At 33.3% G+C, this 19,089-nt stretch overlaps 1 protein-coding gene across 1 annotated transcript in view; it reads right to left on the bottom strand.

The window, feature by feature from the left end:
* LOC123537421 (carbohydrate sulfotransferase 15-like) overlaps window positions 1–12,976 on the bottom strand; it is a 29,354-nt gene extending 16,378 nt beyond the window's left edge. The window contains exon 1 of the mRNA XM_045321133.2: window positions 12,864–12,976. The gene's annotated coding sequence lies outside the window, so the exon portion shown is untranslated. The remainder of the gene's footprint in view (window positions 1–12,863) is intronic.
* Between the last annotated feature and the right edge of the window lie 6,113 nt (window positions 12,977–19,089).

The raw sequence follows: 19,089 nt of genomic DNA, 5'->3' as shown, positions 1-19,089 counted from the left end.
TTTACTTCTGATTTCTATATCCGACCTTAGATGTTATTGAAAATAACATTTTAACCGAGGTAACTACTTAATACTTTAATTAAAATTTGTTGAATATCGGAAAATTCCGTTTTATGCAACGCTTTCCATTCGTGGGGAGGTTTTTATAATAGCATATGGCCAGCCGAATGACATATCGAACTAAAATGTAGTGCTGTAAAATGCGAAGAATTTACGTGGTTAGAATCGAAATAATAAATATGTTCCAGTAAATTTTTAGTGAACATTCCTTCAAATAACAAATGGTATTGCCCAAATTGAATGAAGGACCAGTCCATTTTAGAAATTTAGCAGGCTAAGGGTTAATCATAGCATGGTGCATTCTAATCTAAGAAGTATATAGATCCTATAGTAGTGTTCTCAAACCCTATTCACGATACCTTATTAATAATTAACGCATCACTTTTCAGAACATAGATGTCTTATAGTCTTTTCATCAAGAATATATTATTGAATATCATCGAAATATCACCATATCTGTTAAACAATGAATCATATTGTCGTGTATTTCCGGCCATACATTATGCACACTATGTTACCAAGGAATTAACTTCTTTACTTATACATGTACTTTAATTGGACGTTGACGACTTCGTCTGTCGTTAGCATTTATCTATCTTCCGATAATTTCAAGCCCCTTACAGGGATGTAGACACAAGTTCAATAGATTTGTAAAAATTTTTTCCCTGAAATAGTCAAAAAATGCACATTTTTACCTTGTGACGTGCCTAGCTCAAAAAGTATTTCATATAAATTGATTAAACCTTATATGAGTCTTTGTCATGATTTGGACCTGCACACCTATTTTTTGTCTAGTTCCGCCCCCCGTTTTCAGAGTTACGGCCCCTAAAGTAGTCAAATGGATTGGTTCGAACTAACTCATTACTTATTTACTTCTTGTTACGATAGATTAGATATTTACTAATACACTCAGCAAAGCCATTGTTTCGCATGCCAATGTTTCTATAAGACACTTAAAACTTCTGTATGGCAAAGACGCTTCCGGATTTAATCATTATTTTTACACATTTATTTTTATTAATGAAAAATACTTGCTAGTACATATCTTTAAATGTTTGATATAAAAGTATGATTAAACTTGTTTCTGTTTCATTCTACCATATGACATGCAAAAAGAACTAAACTAAGACTAAAGTTTGTCAGATGCAGTTATTAAAGCATTATGAGGAAATAATTTCACGCTGTGCACGGAAATAATGTCACAGGATTCACTCGAGTATTGGAATAAGAGAAATTATTCCACATCAAACACGGTAGTTCCGCGCTATATGATAAATATTGAAATATGACGCCGACAAGACCACTAGTTAATAAAGGTCAGTGCTTAGATACCGTTTTCCCATTTTGATATCTTTTGTCTAAATTTGTATATGATAGATATGACCTTCTATGGAAAGCACATATATAAACCATTTTAATATATACATGTACTATACAAAATTCCCCCAGTATAGCTTTTTCAAAAGTCATACGTGAAATTTCTAGGTCAAGTTGTGCGTACAAAATCGTCTTTAAAAAAAAAACCGTTAACAATTTTTGTTACTGTAATACAGTACTCATAGCAGAGATCTATCACGGTGCAGCTTGCCGGATGTGGCAGCATTCCATATTTTTCTAAAAAAAACCCAGAACTGTGGAAATAGTTGCCGGTTGCTTCAGCATTCAATATTTTCCTTAAAAGCTTACTGTTGAAATGAATATTTGCCGGTTGTGGCAGCATTCAATATTTTTCTAAAAAGATCACACTGTTGAAATAGTTGCAGGCTGTGATAGTATGCCATATTTTTCTCAGGGTCTAAACACAAGACTGGTTGCAGCATTATATATTTTTCAAAACAATGCATTGTATGGAAATAGTTGCTACTCATGTTCCAGTTTACCGGCCGTGACAGTTTGCGATACTTTTCTAAACAAGTTATAGTGTGGAAATAATTGCTGCAGTTCATATACATAGGCTTTGGCAGCCCCGCAGGCTGGTCAGGATCCATGCTGGTTGCAAATGCACTATGTTGGTTTTCTCATGGTGCGGCTCAAGTAACTCACGAGTAACTGTTCCGCATGCCGACAGTTCATAATGCATCTATTTACTTAGTAATTCGTTATTGTAAAAATGTGATGTACTTACCAAACTTCCCTTTAATGCAACAATATGAAACACACAAACAATAACCCATGTAGCATAATATCCATCATTCTATAAAGCGTTTTGTCACAATCACTGTCATTTACATTACAACAGGGAAATAATGTTACACGATACTTTGGAGAGAACTTACTCCATATCTAGCTCCGCGTCAACTGATAGATATTGAAATACTATGTGTTAATAAAGGGCGCTGCCTGGATACCGTTATAAAATATCTATTGTCTATAATTATATGTTTTAGAAATGACCTTTTATGAACGATATGGGAGAAAAAAAAACACACATGTTGATTATTTTATCACATTACGTCAATAATAGTTCTTTTAATATATATAGTTATAAGTGAAACTTCTACCAATAGTTTTGTATAATATGGTCGTATCTTTAAAATCGTTTTTTTTTTTTTTTGTTATTATAACACGGCACTTATACAAGAGCTCTGTTACTTTGAAGCATGCCATGCCATATTTTCTGAACAAGACATTCCGTGGAAATAATTGCTGCAGTACGCACGTGGCGTAGTACAACAGTTAGTTCATCAGTACGAAGTCGACAAATCGCTGCAGTATATACCATTACGCAGATTTTAGTAAGTTGTCAATTAGACAGATCAAATTTTTAAAAATCTTACCAGACACGCCGATATTCATGCCAAAATCGGATTTTACTTGACTTTGATGGATAAAGGCGCACCGATACAAACAAGGTAATACATTGACTTACCAGCTTTGAGAATGGCGAGACCCCAGGTACACAGTAGGACATTTTTATGGCACTGACGAACCATAAAGTAATGGCATTCTGTCACAATTTGATAACACATATTGGTGAAATGCTGCAATATGTTATGGAAAAAAAAACAAAAAAAAAAGAAAAAAAAAACACCATCGCATACTGTATCATCTTTCCATCTGCAGTATGCTTTGTTTAGAAAACTATGATAAACCTCCGCAACAACGGTACCAAGTAATCGACATACTGCGCCGCAACAAGGCTGGTTTCTATTCTACAACGATTAGAAGAATTAAACAAATGGCCTTAACAGCCATAGGTCTCTTACCCTATCTAATAAAGTATAAAGGTCCTCGCAACGATGCCCCTGTTAAAGTTTAAAGTATCATCAGAAGAACTTGGTTCAAGTTATCCTGTTCTCGGCTGTCATCCCTTAATATAGTCAAACGTATCGTTTAGAACTGTCTTGAGAATTGTCCAAGAAAGGTTTCTTCTGAAAAAGTTAGGTGGACATCCGTCACGTGGTTCATGAGGAAAAACTCTTCTCAACTATATTTTCAACTTGGCGACCCATGGATGCAATCAAGTGAAAACATTTGAACAACCTTAATAAGAATTCTGTTTATGAGAAAACGTCGCGTAAAGTTTGCTTGCTCTAGTGTTAGCTGTGGTGGTCCCTAAAGGCAGTCTTAACAAAACTGAGAGTGATTCATACGCAAATGTTGCCCACATGTTTGGTAAACACACATCAAGAAATTCGTTACAAAAATATTTGTAATGTTTTTTTTTTCTCCAAAAAAAAAAAAATGCCACCCACTTCTAGATGATGCCCCAGATTTGATCCTGGGGATGACACATAAAGGATGATCTTGGCAGGGACCATTAAGTAAAGTTTTATATAAGTATCTTTCGGAGAATATGTAATTCTATGTAAAAAACTGATCCCTGTTGCAGACCCAGATTTGGTCCTCATCAAACGACTCAAGAGAATAAGTCATTTCCAGTAAAATATTGATGACAGCGTCAGACAGACATACAGGACAGACAGACAGACAGACAGACAGATTTATTACCTAAAATTATTGTGCGTTATCCTAAAAATCAATAAATTCAAAGCAATGGTGTATTTTTGCAAGCGAAGCGAGTCGAAAATTCCATCTGTTGAATGACTGAGACTCTATACAGGAGACGTCTAAATGATTCATACACGCGTCCGTTTGTACGCACGTACTTGCACCAAGTTATCCAGGAAGCAGACGCGAGAGTGATTCCAATAAACTAAAAGGTGTCATCACACTCGAGCTAAATCAAGGTGGAATAAACTTTTACACTATGACGCGGTTACAGCGTCTGAACTAGGTTCTATTGTAGCATAAAGATTAAATTTATTTACCAAGTTATCAATCACCAATATCAGCAAATGCATAATTCATCCTTCAGTAAGTATCAGCGTTCTATTCCGTCAATACTTTCAATATGTGGTATACTTATTCGATATACTATCAGTATAGTACACTGCAAATTCGATTATTTGACTACTTGCATTAACATTCACCATTAGCGGTTGATCTACTATTAGTTCAAGTACAATTGAGCCCCGCCATGAGAAAACCAACATAGCGGGTTTGCGACCAGCATGGATCCAGACCAGCCTGCGCATCTGGTCAGGATCCATGCTGTTCGCTTTTAAAGCCTATTGAAATGGGAGAAACTGTTAGCGAACAGCATGGATCCTGACCAGACTGCGCGGATGCGCAGGCTGGTCTGGATCCATGCTGGTCGCAAACCCACTATATTGGTTTTCTCATGGCACGGGTCAATTAACGATGCATGGGAAAATGAAATAGAGAATCTGTCGTTGGCCCTCGGTTAAGATCAGAAAATCCCAACCCTCGGGCGCACCGCTCAAGTCTTTAACGAGGCTGTGCCGAGTTTAAGACTTGAGCGGTGCCCCCGAGGGTTGGGATTTCCGATCTTCACCGAACACCAATGATGGATTCTATTTCTCACTTACCACTATAGAAACAATAAAAACAAGCATGAAAGTATGAAACTATTTAAAACGCGGGAAATTGACGTCCGTAAGCAGAAGTGACGTCGTGACATTTCAGTGACGCACAATAACAAAGTTCCGCTTTAGTTTTATCGTTTGTAGCGTAACGGTACGTTCTTATCATAAAGTAACGAATTTTGAATCGAGAAATACACTATAAGGAACGGAGAGAAAAGATAAAGGTACCTGATTTTTAATTATTTTACATAAATAATATGTATATTCAGTGCATGAAGTAGTCCGTCACAGGAGTGTGGGATAAGATTTTCCAGCATTTCTAAAAATAGAGATTTTTCTGTCCGATAAGTGAGAAACGTCGTTCTAATAACATTTCAATTCAAAATACCGTGTAATAGGTCGAAACAGAAGCGAGTGTAATTTGCTTTCGGATTTTAACATTTTGTTTTTCTTTTGTATTATTAAATTTTATTTCATTTCTATGCCGTAAAGTGCAAGCGAAATGAATAAAGAATGAAAACTTCCTTTAAAAAAGATGAAAGATGATTAAGTTAAAACGGATTAAAAAAAACTGATACAGAATTAAAACACTTAACAAAAGTTAAAACATCATTATATATATTATGCCACTTTTAAATTCTGCAAATAACAACATTAAATTATACAGTTTATATACATTAGTATATCTTGGGAAAAATTACTAAAAGAAAATTGTCTCGAACCTAAAACTAACGGTACGCCGGTGCATCGTGTAATATGATATACAGTCTTTACAAAAACTAAGTCAACTGTACAACTGTTTTCTCTATTATTAATAAATGTAATGGATAGTTTCATTTTATTTTTGTGTTGTGAAAGACAGAAATATTTACGGTGACACAAAGGTGTGTACAAATGCTTGAGCATATAAAAGTTAAAACACGTGCGCGCAATAAGAAACACGTGCGCACGTTATTGGTAATTATTACCTGCGGCCTGAAGGCCGCAGGTATATTGGAATGCAACAAGTAGTGTAGCACATGGGGACTGGGTGATTTCACGTGACTTTTTACCGATATGCGATTGGCTTATCGCATTTATGGAACGCCGTTTTTGCAATATAGCTGCCACTCTATATGATATATAGAGAAATGTTTGTGACCTAGCTGAATTCCTCATTCATTATTTCATATAATTTGTTCAAACTTTCAACAATGATCAATATTGATACCTTGTTCTGCATAAGGGTTTTGTGTTAATTGCTCTTCAATTTCCTGGATTAAGGTCCTGTTTGTCAAAAAAGTCCAGGTGAAGGCATGAATCACATTTGTGAAAGCTCTAGTAAAGTATTTCAATAGTCAAGGAATGTGACCAGTTAAGCTAAAAGTTATGTTATACATGAAAAGGAAATATAGTTATTTTTGCTCAAAACAGTAACTTTCATATTTAAGAAATATATATTTCATAGATCTACTTGTAAATCATGTAGAATGAAGTAATATTTCCTACATTAAAGCGTAATGGTATAATAATAATAAAAAAAACAAGTACGTTATTCACCCATAAGTTACTGTCAACAATTTCTGGTCTGTATAACTTCTGGCCGCAGGAAATCTTTCGACTTATTCATTACTTGCGCGTGTTATAACTAACAAAGCACAGAGGTGACATAGGTTCGGTGTTTTTATACTAACGCGTACCTCGTGTTCGTTGTTCGTGAGTTTTTACGTGCACGCGCAATGTTATTAAAACATCTATGTCACCTCTGCGTCACCGTATATGTTACTTAAAATTGAATACATCAGAAAACTTGTCATGTTTTCCTCCACCAGAAACAAAGCTTCCGCAATGATGATAAACGTAATATCTAACCAATGGCGACTGTCAATTGTTCAAAGTTTCTCTATTTGTGGACCTTCCCGTTTCGTTTAAATTAACTACTGAATCAGTAGGAAATTAAAAGAAAATCATGATTGCATTTATGGATTTCCTGTTTAGTATGTACGACATTATATTGACTACCACTCTTTTTATTGGAATTTCATATTTTACATATTTTTTGACTTAGTTTTTCAGCGAACAATCTTTGCTTTTAGAGTGAAAAGAGCATAAATTTTAATGGTTTGTTTTTCCTTTTTTTTTTCTTTTTTTTTTTAGGCCCCTGTGGGTAACCCCGTTTATTATCTCCGTAACTGGTATAATAGGGGTCGGAGAACCATCCGCCTATTAACCTTACAATATCCAATACATTTAAATATTTAGATATATAATAAAAGTTACTACATGCATACACAGTAGAATTTTAAAGTTAAGGGAAGTAATGATATAGATTTGTGAAACAGACTTTTATATTACGAACATGTTAAAAATGCGTTCGTCGTTCTGATAATTCAAATGTTTTAAAACCATACAAATCAGTAAGCGAGCGAATAAAGGGCTGGATGAAAAATAGCGAGTAAAGTTTGAAGACCTTAAAGAAGAATGTGACCAGACTGAATAAGATAAGACAAATGAATGAAAAACAAATGAATAAATACCATATGGATTTAGTATTGAATTCCCAGTCCTCTCTTTACTGGTGGCAGCAATGTGATTTGATGACTATATCTCGTAACGAACGCTTCTTATTGATTTTCAGTGTGTAGTAGGTAAGCATTAATGTCAGAAAGTGATTGTTTCTCACTGCAAGCTTCCTCTAACAGTTAGTTTGTTCGTATTACGTTCTTACACGTCGATCACTATCTGCATTACATACTAAGGATAGAATTGTACAATCGTTATGTTACAGGACCATAAGGTTAAACCAACAGTAGCCAAATATGTTTTTCTTGTTGAATAAAGTCATTTTTTAATATCGTCGTCATCATCATCATCATCATTATTATTATAAACACAGTCATTTTATGTCCTTATGATTCACACAAAATTCAGTTCAACTCCAAATCAGACAATACCTATGATGTTAGCTAAGTAACGAGACAAAAAAAGCTCAGTAAAGATTTCTAGACGAAACAGAACTGGATCGTCTGCCTGCTGTTCATCGAAGGCTTACGACTATCAAAGGTATTTCATGTTATCTACACTATATGTAAATTTTTTTAACTACATTCACTGTAATTTTATCAACACGAAGCTGAAAGTCTAATAAAGGTCGCAAATTGGATACTACTTACTATTTTAAAATCTTCTATAACGATATTATAATAAAAATGACCTTTATGACATGTTAACCATTTCATTTATGAATGTCTCTCATACATGTATTTATATTATTTTACAAATTATAAGTAACTTTTTGGACAAGAAATGTAGTATCCTCTTCAGAAATAGCTATTGTACTCAAACATAAGCCCTTATCAAAAGTAATGTATTTTAATAACATTTGTAGTGTGATGTGTTTTGAAAAATAATCTTTAAACAAATGAAAATGCGATTTTATTTATGACCTTGTAATTTGTTTCTCTAGACCACGGATACAACATGACAAAGCAAGTTTTGAGGTGCTATGATATTCTTACTCACGGCCAGTGCAAAATGAAACATCTTCCGTCAGTAGTTCTAACAGACGTTTGAAGTGGACTTTGTATCTCGAACCCGCAAGAGATATCAAAGTCAGCGATGTTGATAACTTAGTCATGCATGGGAGGAAGTACAGTCTTCAACACTGCTTGATAAATTTTATACAAGGTTTTAAGGCTCTTAGCCATTACATGACCTTAAAAACTTGACAAAGGTCCATGGAATGACGAGTTTGTCTTAAGACTGGTAAAACACCGTCTAGTGGTTCATGAGAAAAAAAAAGATTCATATTTTTTTCGGCGAACGCCGTCTAAATTCGTTTTCGTTACCTATGCCACGTGACTTCAGTTTGCAAATCAAACTACTTGATAACGCATTATAGATAATTTATCAAAATGGAAGATTTATGCAACACTCTACCTGATTGGACGAGAGTGTCAATTTCTTTCATTCTGTTGATTGTGCTACGCTGAGTGAAATGTAGACAAAGCGTTATCCTAAACGACGCTGTTCACAGTTTTAAAGCTAACTTTGGCTCAGAATATTTAGTAAGAATATTGATATATCTCAAAATGATAAGTAAGTTTAATAAATATGATTAAAACCTGTTCAAATACCAACATATATAAAATTAAAGAAAGAGCTGAATACGGTCTGCGTATCACATGAATAAGTGTGTGATAAGAGTCTTTTATGTAGAGAAGTGCTTTTTAACAGATTTTCCTTGTTACAATTGTCGTCTGTATATGAAAAGGTTTCTTGCTTTTGTGACTTATTCAGATTGCATATTAGAATGAGTACTTGTTTGCTTTGATATATTTGTTTTAAATTATTTAACTGATTTATTATATATGAATATTTTTCTTTAGTATGGTATGCAAATATTGAACTCAGTTGAAATCTGTTTTATTATATATATGCTATATAATGACTGAATCTCATTATTCTGAAAAGAAGGTACGCTGCATACAGTTTATCTATGTGATATGACTACGGCCAAACTTTGCTTATGAAACAGAAATATTGAAATAATTACAATTGTATGTTTTGCTTGACCTTCACTTTTTTATTGATTTTTTTCTCATGTATTCTAATCAACATTGATTTGTAGCATCTTTATGAGGCCCGCAGCCAACTTTGTTCAGCTGGGACATTTGACCCCTTTTAGGGGCTGCTAGACCTAAAACTAGAAATGCCTTTATACAGCGTCTCATGAACAGCTTGGTGGATCTTTGTCATACTTTGTCTGGAGCATCATTATAAGGTCGTCTTCCAAATTTATTTATATAGGAACTTGGGCCCTATTAGGGACCACTATAGCTAAAAGTAGATATGCCTTTCTTCGCATTAACCACTAAAATGTAATGGATTTTTATCAAACTCGATGTGTAACAATATCGTAAGGTCTCCTGCTATTTTGTTACAAATGGGGATAGGGACCAATTTAGCTAAAAATATAAACACGTTTAATGACCTCTTCTCATGAACCGCTTCATGAATCTTCATCAAACTACTGCTGTAATTATTCGTCTAAGGAAAAACGAAATAAAATTGCAACCCTACGAAACCTTTGCGAAAAATTAAAAGAGAACCATTTTAAATTGTTAAAGTGCGGTGTTTGGTTTTTCAATTTGAAAAATGTTAGATGAAAGATGAATGTTAGATGAAAAATTCATAAACTTCTTTCCTTATTACAATTCGCCGACCATCATTTTTAAAGATATTTCTTGTTAACCCTGGCGACCTATAGATGCAGTCAGGCGAAACAGATTCAGTCGAATTGGAAAGAGACACCTATATAGCTAATGCTTCATGTAAAATGTCTTACACTTTTGGAAAAGATGCAGTTCTATGCAGCCTCACATTTGGTTCGAACCCAGTTTAGAGGAGTCCATTCAAGAATGCTTTTGACCAGATTTCGTGGTTTTATTCCGGTAAAGTGCTGTAAACCACAGCTGACGACAAACCACGGCGTATATAGCTCGTAAAGAAATAGATATATTAATTACCAACCAATTTTGTGCGTTATCCTGTAAATTTATAAATTTCTAGCAGCAATGAATTCCAACTGTCCTTCATAATTATCCTCTGCTGTATAGAATACATAACGTTCAAATATTAGTATAAGGCACATAAGTGAAAAGTCAATTTATTGACAATTTAGTCAAACAGTACTACCATTCTCTCTTTCATACACTGGCGTTAAATAAAAGAACAACATCAATACATTCAACAGAATTTGTTTCTGGAAGACTGTCCTAGTACAATTGTATTCTAAATTATGCATAGATAAATAATAGTATCACGAAGGTAATTTATCTGTGTTCCATGAAAGATGACTATAACAATTTTGGATTAGTATTCGGAGTTGTCGCAAACGGATATTGTATATCTATAAAGTCAGCCTAAGGCCCAGGCAGAAAGTCTATGTACATAAGAATTAGACTAACATAAATTGTATTAGACTAACATCAATTTTATGTTTATGCAAATATGAAAGTTTCTATATAAAACATTTGGCTATGAATAAAGCGACACAAGAATGGGTCATATGGCGACTTTCAAGCCGACTTTTGAGGGTGACAAGCCATTATTTCTGTAAAATTATGGTTGTATTTTACTACTGGTTCTACCGAACAATATGATATGAAAGACTGAAAAAAAATATAAACAGGGATAAAACTACCCTGATATTTCATGTCTTCGTGAATTACTTCAATATCGGGTATGTTTTTAATTTTCTAGATAATATAAACAATCCCAACTCCAGCAGAGGGCCATATTTTTAACAGGTCAGCTCATTTTAAGTTAAAGAGGTGTTTAAATTTTAATTACTGATCATTCTGGACGTGTTTATTGATTTACTGAGCTATAAGTGAAAAAAATATATATGTATTTGAAACTTTCACAGTCAAAAATATCAGATATATTTTTCACTTTGTACGCAAGACACGATGTCACTGGTTTTGCCAAAGACTAAAATCGTGATGTATGGTAGGCCTATTTAGAGCTTTCTGTTCACTACCCCAAAGCCTTGGACCTCTCTTCCTGTAAAGAGGCTAGCTTTAAAAAAAAAAACACACACACACACTTAAATGCATATGTTCTTGTACAACAAACTGATCGCTACATTTCTTCGCATGAAGCGGGAACAGATATCGTAAAAGTAATTTAATCTTTTGATGTGTATATATGTTTGTCTTGTTTGGTAATGTATCTATATCTTTATTTAATCTAAAAAAATGTTTTGCTTTCTTTGGAATTCGTGATCATTTGTACTTTGGGATGTGAAGCACTGTAAAGCACTGTAAAGCACTTTTGAACGTGTATATGTGCGTGGGAACAATATTAACAATAATAACGACAATAATAATGATAATAATAATAATAACATAATAATATACAATAATATGGAAGAATAATAACAATAAAAATATTTGCTAAAATTTGAAATCTGACTAAGAAATATACGAATGGTATACACTTGTCTTTCTACTTTAACCCTCTTCAGGTGAAATATTTTTTTATCTCTTGGAGTTTGAATCCTCCGAAGGCCTGCTTGTGGTAATCGAACAGTACGTCCGTCTATCGGTTTGTACGTCTGCCCGTTTTCATTTTTGCTTTCCGGAATATAACTTTACATAAGCTCCATCTAACTGGGAACAATTCTCCGGTTCGCAATTAGAACGGGTCGTGACAGTAAATACGGACAACAGGACTCTGGGGATGGGGAGGTGATAGAACGGGGTCGGGTTGGTGAGGGCGCTAAAATGTATAGAAACAATACTGAAAGTTAAAAATATGTTTGAAGTGAGGGTTTATGCATTGATGAACTGGTGGAATGGTGGGAAGAATACAGGGCCATCAAGAGTCACAGATACAAATGGAAAAATCTAGTTAAAACGTTTCAATTTCTAACTCTGAAGCAAATGAACTGAAAGCAGTCCAAACCAAACTGAGAATTATCAGTACCAGTTTTATATACTTTCATTATGGGATAAATGTGTAAAACCCGTCTCTGGTTTGAGCTCATCTGAAGATGTCCAAAATTTGGTCCTAGGAACCCGGCTCGAACAACTTGGATGTAAACAACAAACGAATTCTTAAAGCTGTAAGCTGTCGTGAAGTTTGGAAAATAAAATTTTCCGCCATTAATACTGCAATTCTATGTGAAAGTTTTCACAGCTATGTAAGCCCAAAATTTGGCCCGAGGACCTGTCTTGATCGAAGTTAGAAAAGGGGACGACGTAACTATACGCAAAATAACTTAGACTCTTGGAGAAGATGCAAGTCTCTGTAAAAAAAGTTATCCCTCTCGTATCCCCATCAAACGGTCCATTAAAAAAGTATCTTCGTGTAAGATGTTGAAGCATAAGCTAAAAAGTAAATAAATAAATAAATAAATAAACTGCCTACCAGTTTAGCGAGTTATCCTATATATTGATAAATTCCAAGCACTGGTGTTTCCTTAGCCAATAAACTTGATATTTCATTTATAATTACCATTCGGTATGTGGAAATTGTTTGTGTAAATGTCAAACAGAAATATAAAACACTCGTGTGAAAGGTCAGAGCATTAATTTGATAATGTAGTCCTACTTACATGTCTCACTTTCATACACTAGCAAAAATAAAAACGCAACCTCTATAGATTCAAAAGATCTTTTTTTTTTTTTTTTTTTTTTGGAAGACTGTATAAACGCACACATATTATATTTTATAATCTGCATAAATAACTTAAAGTATCATGGTACAGACGTGTCTTTGCTACATGTAACGGTCAATTATGTAACAGATACGGTACGAGTTTTGTTTCAAAAGTGTCCACTTACATTTCGTGTGGACGAACAATAAATTGTCCGAGGCGAAGCCAATGATATATTTGTTGTTCGTCCGCGCAGAACAGTCTGCAGGACGATTCTGAAGCAAAACAAGAACGTGTATCTGACTTAAACGACGGTTATTTTTATTCTAGTATATAAAACACAAAATAAAATACCGATATAAGCATTCAGGTACATTAAATTGAATTTCCGTCTATTTGACATAATGACAACCAACTTTCACTTTAGTTGAACAACAGTTGAAGAGCGCAGGTAGGCCTATCTAATATATCAATAATTATCAGTGAATATGTATAGTCTGGTGGTTTTAGCCCCTGAAAAAAGTTTATGAGGGCCGGAATGTTAATGCTTGGAGACAAAGACTATATTAAAGGTTAAACATCCCTGGTTCATCTGGGCGCTGTCTCCAAAAAATATATGACCATTATATGCAAATTATAGAGGTCAAACGGTCATGCGTTAAAACTGATATTTTCACATAATTTTCGGCACTGTGCAATGATTCACGAATAATTTCACATTATACAGGATTTGAGTTACAATTATAGGTTTACATAAACCATACACTTGTATCCAATTAATAAATTATGACTCGCACTCGAAAACGCATTGCATGCTCATATATAAAGGTTAAAGGTCATAGGGTATATATACAGAACAAAATAGCTAAACGCATTTGCTAATTTTCCAATATCTTTGCAAATTCTGTAAATAAAATTTTGAAATTCGGCATACTTTTAGCACAAAGTGTGGTTAATAATATAATAAAATTTCAAAAATATTAAGTGACGCCAACATATAATTTTATTCAATTTACTAACTCACCCCATTTGTAAAAAAGTCACAAAAACACATAAAAGCTGTGTTTTAGTAAACAAGTGAATACCATTTGTAAGAATAAGAACTGTTCATACTAATATTTTTTAGCGAATGGTTAAATATAATGAATGCTGTTTTTAGAAAATGCAAGTTAACGAAGTTATTTCATTATCTTCCCAAAATACGTTTTCGTTTTTAGTACATGTACATGCACATTGTAAACATTTTTGTTTACTTTTTGTGACCTGTCAAAAATTGGTTGAAATCGTAAAATGAATGAATATTATATCTGAAGACGTCTTTTGGTTTTGTTGAAAGTTCGGCATTTTATCAATAACATATTGTTCTGAGTGTACACTACATTTCAAGAAGTATTTTATGTTATTTTGTTTTGAAGATATTGGCAAACAAAAATGGGGGCACTTAGCTATTTTGTTCAGTATATATTAGTTATAAAATTATACAATTTTAGAAAAGCTTTTATTTTACAAATTAAAAACGTCCCAGTAAATCTTTATGTAATATTTGCATACATATTTTCATGAAATACTGTTGAAGTTCACCTTCTGGCAGGACATGTTGTAAAGTTTTAAATGTTTCATTTGTTGTTTTATTAGCTCGACTTTTCGAAGAAAAACTAGAGCTATTGCACTCGCCACAGCGTCGGAGTCGGCGTCGCCGTTGGTTAATGTTTTTGATAAAGTCAAATATCTCTGTTACTATCAAAGCTGTTGACTTGAAACTTAAAATATTTATTTACTATCAAAGTCTACACCAGAAGAAACAATCTCCATAACTCTGATTTGAATTTTGATGGAGTTATGCCCCCTTTTGACTAAGAATTTTGGTTAAAGTGTTTCATAAAGTCAAATATCTCTGTTACTTATGATCAAAGCTATTGACTTGAAACTTTAAATAGTTCTTTACTATCAAAGTCTACACCAGGAGAAACAAACCCTCTAACTCTGATTTGAATTTTTATAGAGTTATGCCCCTTGTTAGCTTATATTTTATCAAGTTTTTACTGGCAAAGCTCTAACTCAGAGTCAAGCAATGAGAAAAGTCGAGCACGCTGTCTTACGGACGGATCTGACTTGTTTTAATTCGGGGTGAGACTACTTAACCAAATATTTTTGATTTCTTGTTAAGATAATTTCCTTTATCTAACTAATGCAATCAGTTTGATCATACAGATGCTTCTCCGTTTAAATGTCACAAATATATGTCATAGGTCGCAGTAAGTGCAATGAAATATAAATAAACATGATCATATTACCTACTGAAAAGATACATAACCGTGCCTATAAAAGGGTATTATTTATCAACTACAACAATGCTTACTTTTATTGATAATCTATTCAATCACGTTAATATTTGGAAGAACTGAAAAAAATTGCCAATAAATTATTCTTTTCTCTTTTCAGAAGGGTTAGGTATATTATTTCATTCTATGATTAAAAATCGTCGTGTATCCGAAATAAGGCTTTAACACAAATGAACGCATACTCTTTAGAAAGATTCAGGATATAGGCTTGTTTAGTTATGTAAGCTATATAAACTTGAATACCTTTACACCATAGAAAAGAAACGATTTGAATGTACAATTTGTTGTCTAACCTTCTATTGCATTTAACGGAAGATATTTCTTAAAGTGGCACGTACAAAAACGTTCACTGTCAAGAGCTTTGTTGGCTTAATATAACAAAAAGGATATAAACTGGTATAGACAGTTCCTGCACATTGTATATCCTCTCATTATGTGCAAATCAAATGTCAACTTGATACTTTGAATAAATTTTCACTTATGTTCAGGACAAGCATAATTTAATATAATAAAAGAATGTGGTTTGTTGGGATACATTTCCTTACATTGTTCATTTAAAAATCAATCCCTTGAACCATTTCTTTGAAAATCTTTAAAAAGGTATTAAAAGGGGGTAATTTAAAAGTGTCAGTTGTAAGAGTTATGTTTTCTTTTCCAGTAAATGTATCTATCCCAGTATGCAGTTTATATAAACTTCTTTTCCCATTTGTAATGTTCAGGACAAATAAATTGGATAAAGGGAGATAATTTGAAAAAGTAAGCACGATGGCAACATTTCCTCTCAACCTACCTTGTCATAATGTGAAAAAGTTGCACAAAATCCCTTAGATAATTTTGGAGTTGTCCTAACACAAAAATTAATTAAAGGAAGGTTATTATGAAGAAAGCAATGTTAAGTTATGGTTCTTGTACACAGGAACGTCTCTTAATGTCCTCTAATTTTGTATGCAGATTGAATAAATTCTCTTCATCACTTTTAGAGTTATAGCCTGGACAACTCAATTAGATAAAATAAGATAAGTCCAAAAGGTTCTTGTACACAGCAATTTGACTTAATGTCACCTATTTTTGTCTTTGTATGCAGTTCCCTTCGCACGTTTACACCAAATGCCACTAAGGATGATCAAAGTAGATGGTTGGTAAAATCAAACAATATATTGTTACCAATGCCATCCGTCTAGGGGCATTTTTCACAAACCGCATGCTAATACAGCATTTTCTTTTCAAAGTAGCTGGCGGGAGGCATATGTATATAAATGATAACTATATGTATTATAATTCATGAAGAGGTGTGTACTGTATGCCCATGTGTATATAAATTATAACTATATATATGATATAATTCATGAAGAGGTATGTACTTTAAGATTGTCTGGAAATCTATAATTGCTGAATGCTTTCAAATGTTGATATCTGCATTTTAGAGAACAAATGAGATTTCTTTTTTATATTGGTAAGAAATAAGAAATAAAAATGTTATTAAATAACATTATGATTATATCATATTTAAGGATAGTAATTAATAAACAAATGAAATGTAAAATATTTATATGGTATTAATGAATAAAACAACAGTGAAAGTTAATACCAGTATTGGTCAATGCAGATCTACAATTGTATTGCAATCATAACAAGTATTACCTATATATACAGTAAAGTTGTGACTTGCGTCTGTGTTCATATTCTGGAAATGTAATATTGTTAATAGCTTTTTTATATATCTATCAGAACCAAACGTAATTTCATTTTTGAATTAGTTCTAAAACTGATGAAAACACATTTATTATACTATATGATATAAAAGGGAAGTAATTTTATCTACAAACAAAAAGGAAACTTAATGTGGGTGCATGTGACCTTGACCTTTGCACATGTCATATTGTTTATAACGGTGAATATTTACGTGGCGTCGGTGGAATATACCAACAAAAATTCAAGCCAATATATGTATTATGTAAGTATGATGTCGGCTGTATGTGGGAGTCACTAAAACATGTACACATAATTGTAAACTCATGATTACAGAACAATATTCATTATTGTCAAATAATTCGTTTATGTGAAGTTACCAGAATAGCAGCATAGGGAAATGAGTTCATATAAACTTTCGGAACTATTTAACTGCGTTCTTATATGAAAACTCATCTAGGTTATATGGTATATAACACAACATTTACATGTTTTGATATAAAAGTTTGGAAAAGGTAAAGTTTCTTGTTTAAAGTGGGTAATGGACGAAAGTCCCCACCTGAAATGGATGGAACAATTTATTTCCAGCGGAGCCCACGGCAGGTGTGATATTTACCCCTAGCATCCAGTCTAGGCCGATAGTGCTGGAAACAGTACCAGTACTGAACACTAGTCGGGATATCAGCCGCGACCTTGAATCGAACCCGGACCGCTGGAGTTGTAGCCCAGCCTGCTAAACACTGGGCCACTCACTCTCTATCAATGAAGAGTTTTACATGCACTCACCTGACTATGCTGTTATTTTAATACAATATCCATGATACATGCACTCACCTGACTATGCTGTTATTTTTATACAATATCCATGATACATGCACTCACTTGACTATGTTATTATTATTATACAATATCCATGATACATGCACTCATCTGATTATGTTGTTATCATTATACAATATCCATGATACATGCACTTACCTGACTATATTGTTATTTTCATACAGTTTGCTTGATACATGCACTCATCTTACAATGCTGTTATTGTTAAAAAATCTACTTGTTGCAAAACACTATCTGACTATGTTGTTATTATTATTCAGTCTGCTTGATAATGTACTCATCTGACTATGTTGTTATTATAACACAATTTGCTTGATACATGCACTCACCTGACCATGCTGTAGCCTGTTATTATTGTACAATTTGCTTGATACAAGAAACCATCTGACTATGTTGCTAGTATTATACAATTTGCTTGTTACATATAATTATCTGACAATGTTGTTATTATTACACCATTTGCTTGATACATGTACTCATCTGACAATGTTGTTATTAAATTACACAATTTGCTTGATACATATACTCATCTGACTATGTTGTTATCATTATACAATTTGCTTGATAAAGGACCTATTTGACTATGTTGTTATTATTATACAAGCTGCTTGATACATGTACTCACCTGACTATGCTTTATTATTATACTATATGCATGATACAAGAACCCATCTGACTATGTTGTTATTAGTACACAGTCTGCTTGATACATGTACTCACCTGACTATGATGTTATTATTATACAATTTCTTGACAAAAGAACCCATCTGACTATGTTGTTTTTATTACAATCTGCTTGATACATGTACTCACCTGACTATGCTTTATTATTATACAATATGCATGATACAAGAACCCATCTGACTTTGTTGTTATTAATACACAGTCTGCTTGATACATGTACTCACCTGACTATGATATTATTATTATACAATTTGCTTGACAAAAGAACCCATCTACTATGTTGTTTTTATTACAATCTGCTTGATACATGTACTCACCTGACTATGCTTTATTATTGTACAATATGCATGATACAAGAACCCATCTGACTATGATGTTATTATAATATAGTTTGCTTGATACACAAACCTATCTGACTATGTTATTATTATTTTACAACCTG

This window comes from Mercenaria mercenaria, chromosome 17 (assembly GCF_021730395.1).
Source record: "Mercenaria mercenaria strain notata chromosome 17, MADL_Memer_1, whole genome shotgun sequence".
Taxonomy (NCBI): Eukaryota; Metazoa; Mollusca; class Bivalvia; order Venerida; family Veneridae; genus Mercenaria; species Mercenaria mercenaria.
This window is presented reverse-complemented; position numbering and strand designations above follow the sequence as displayed.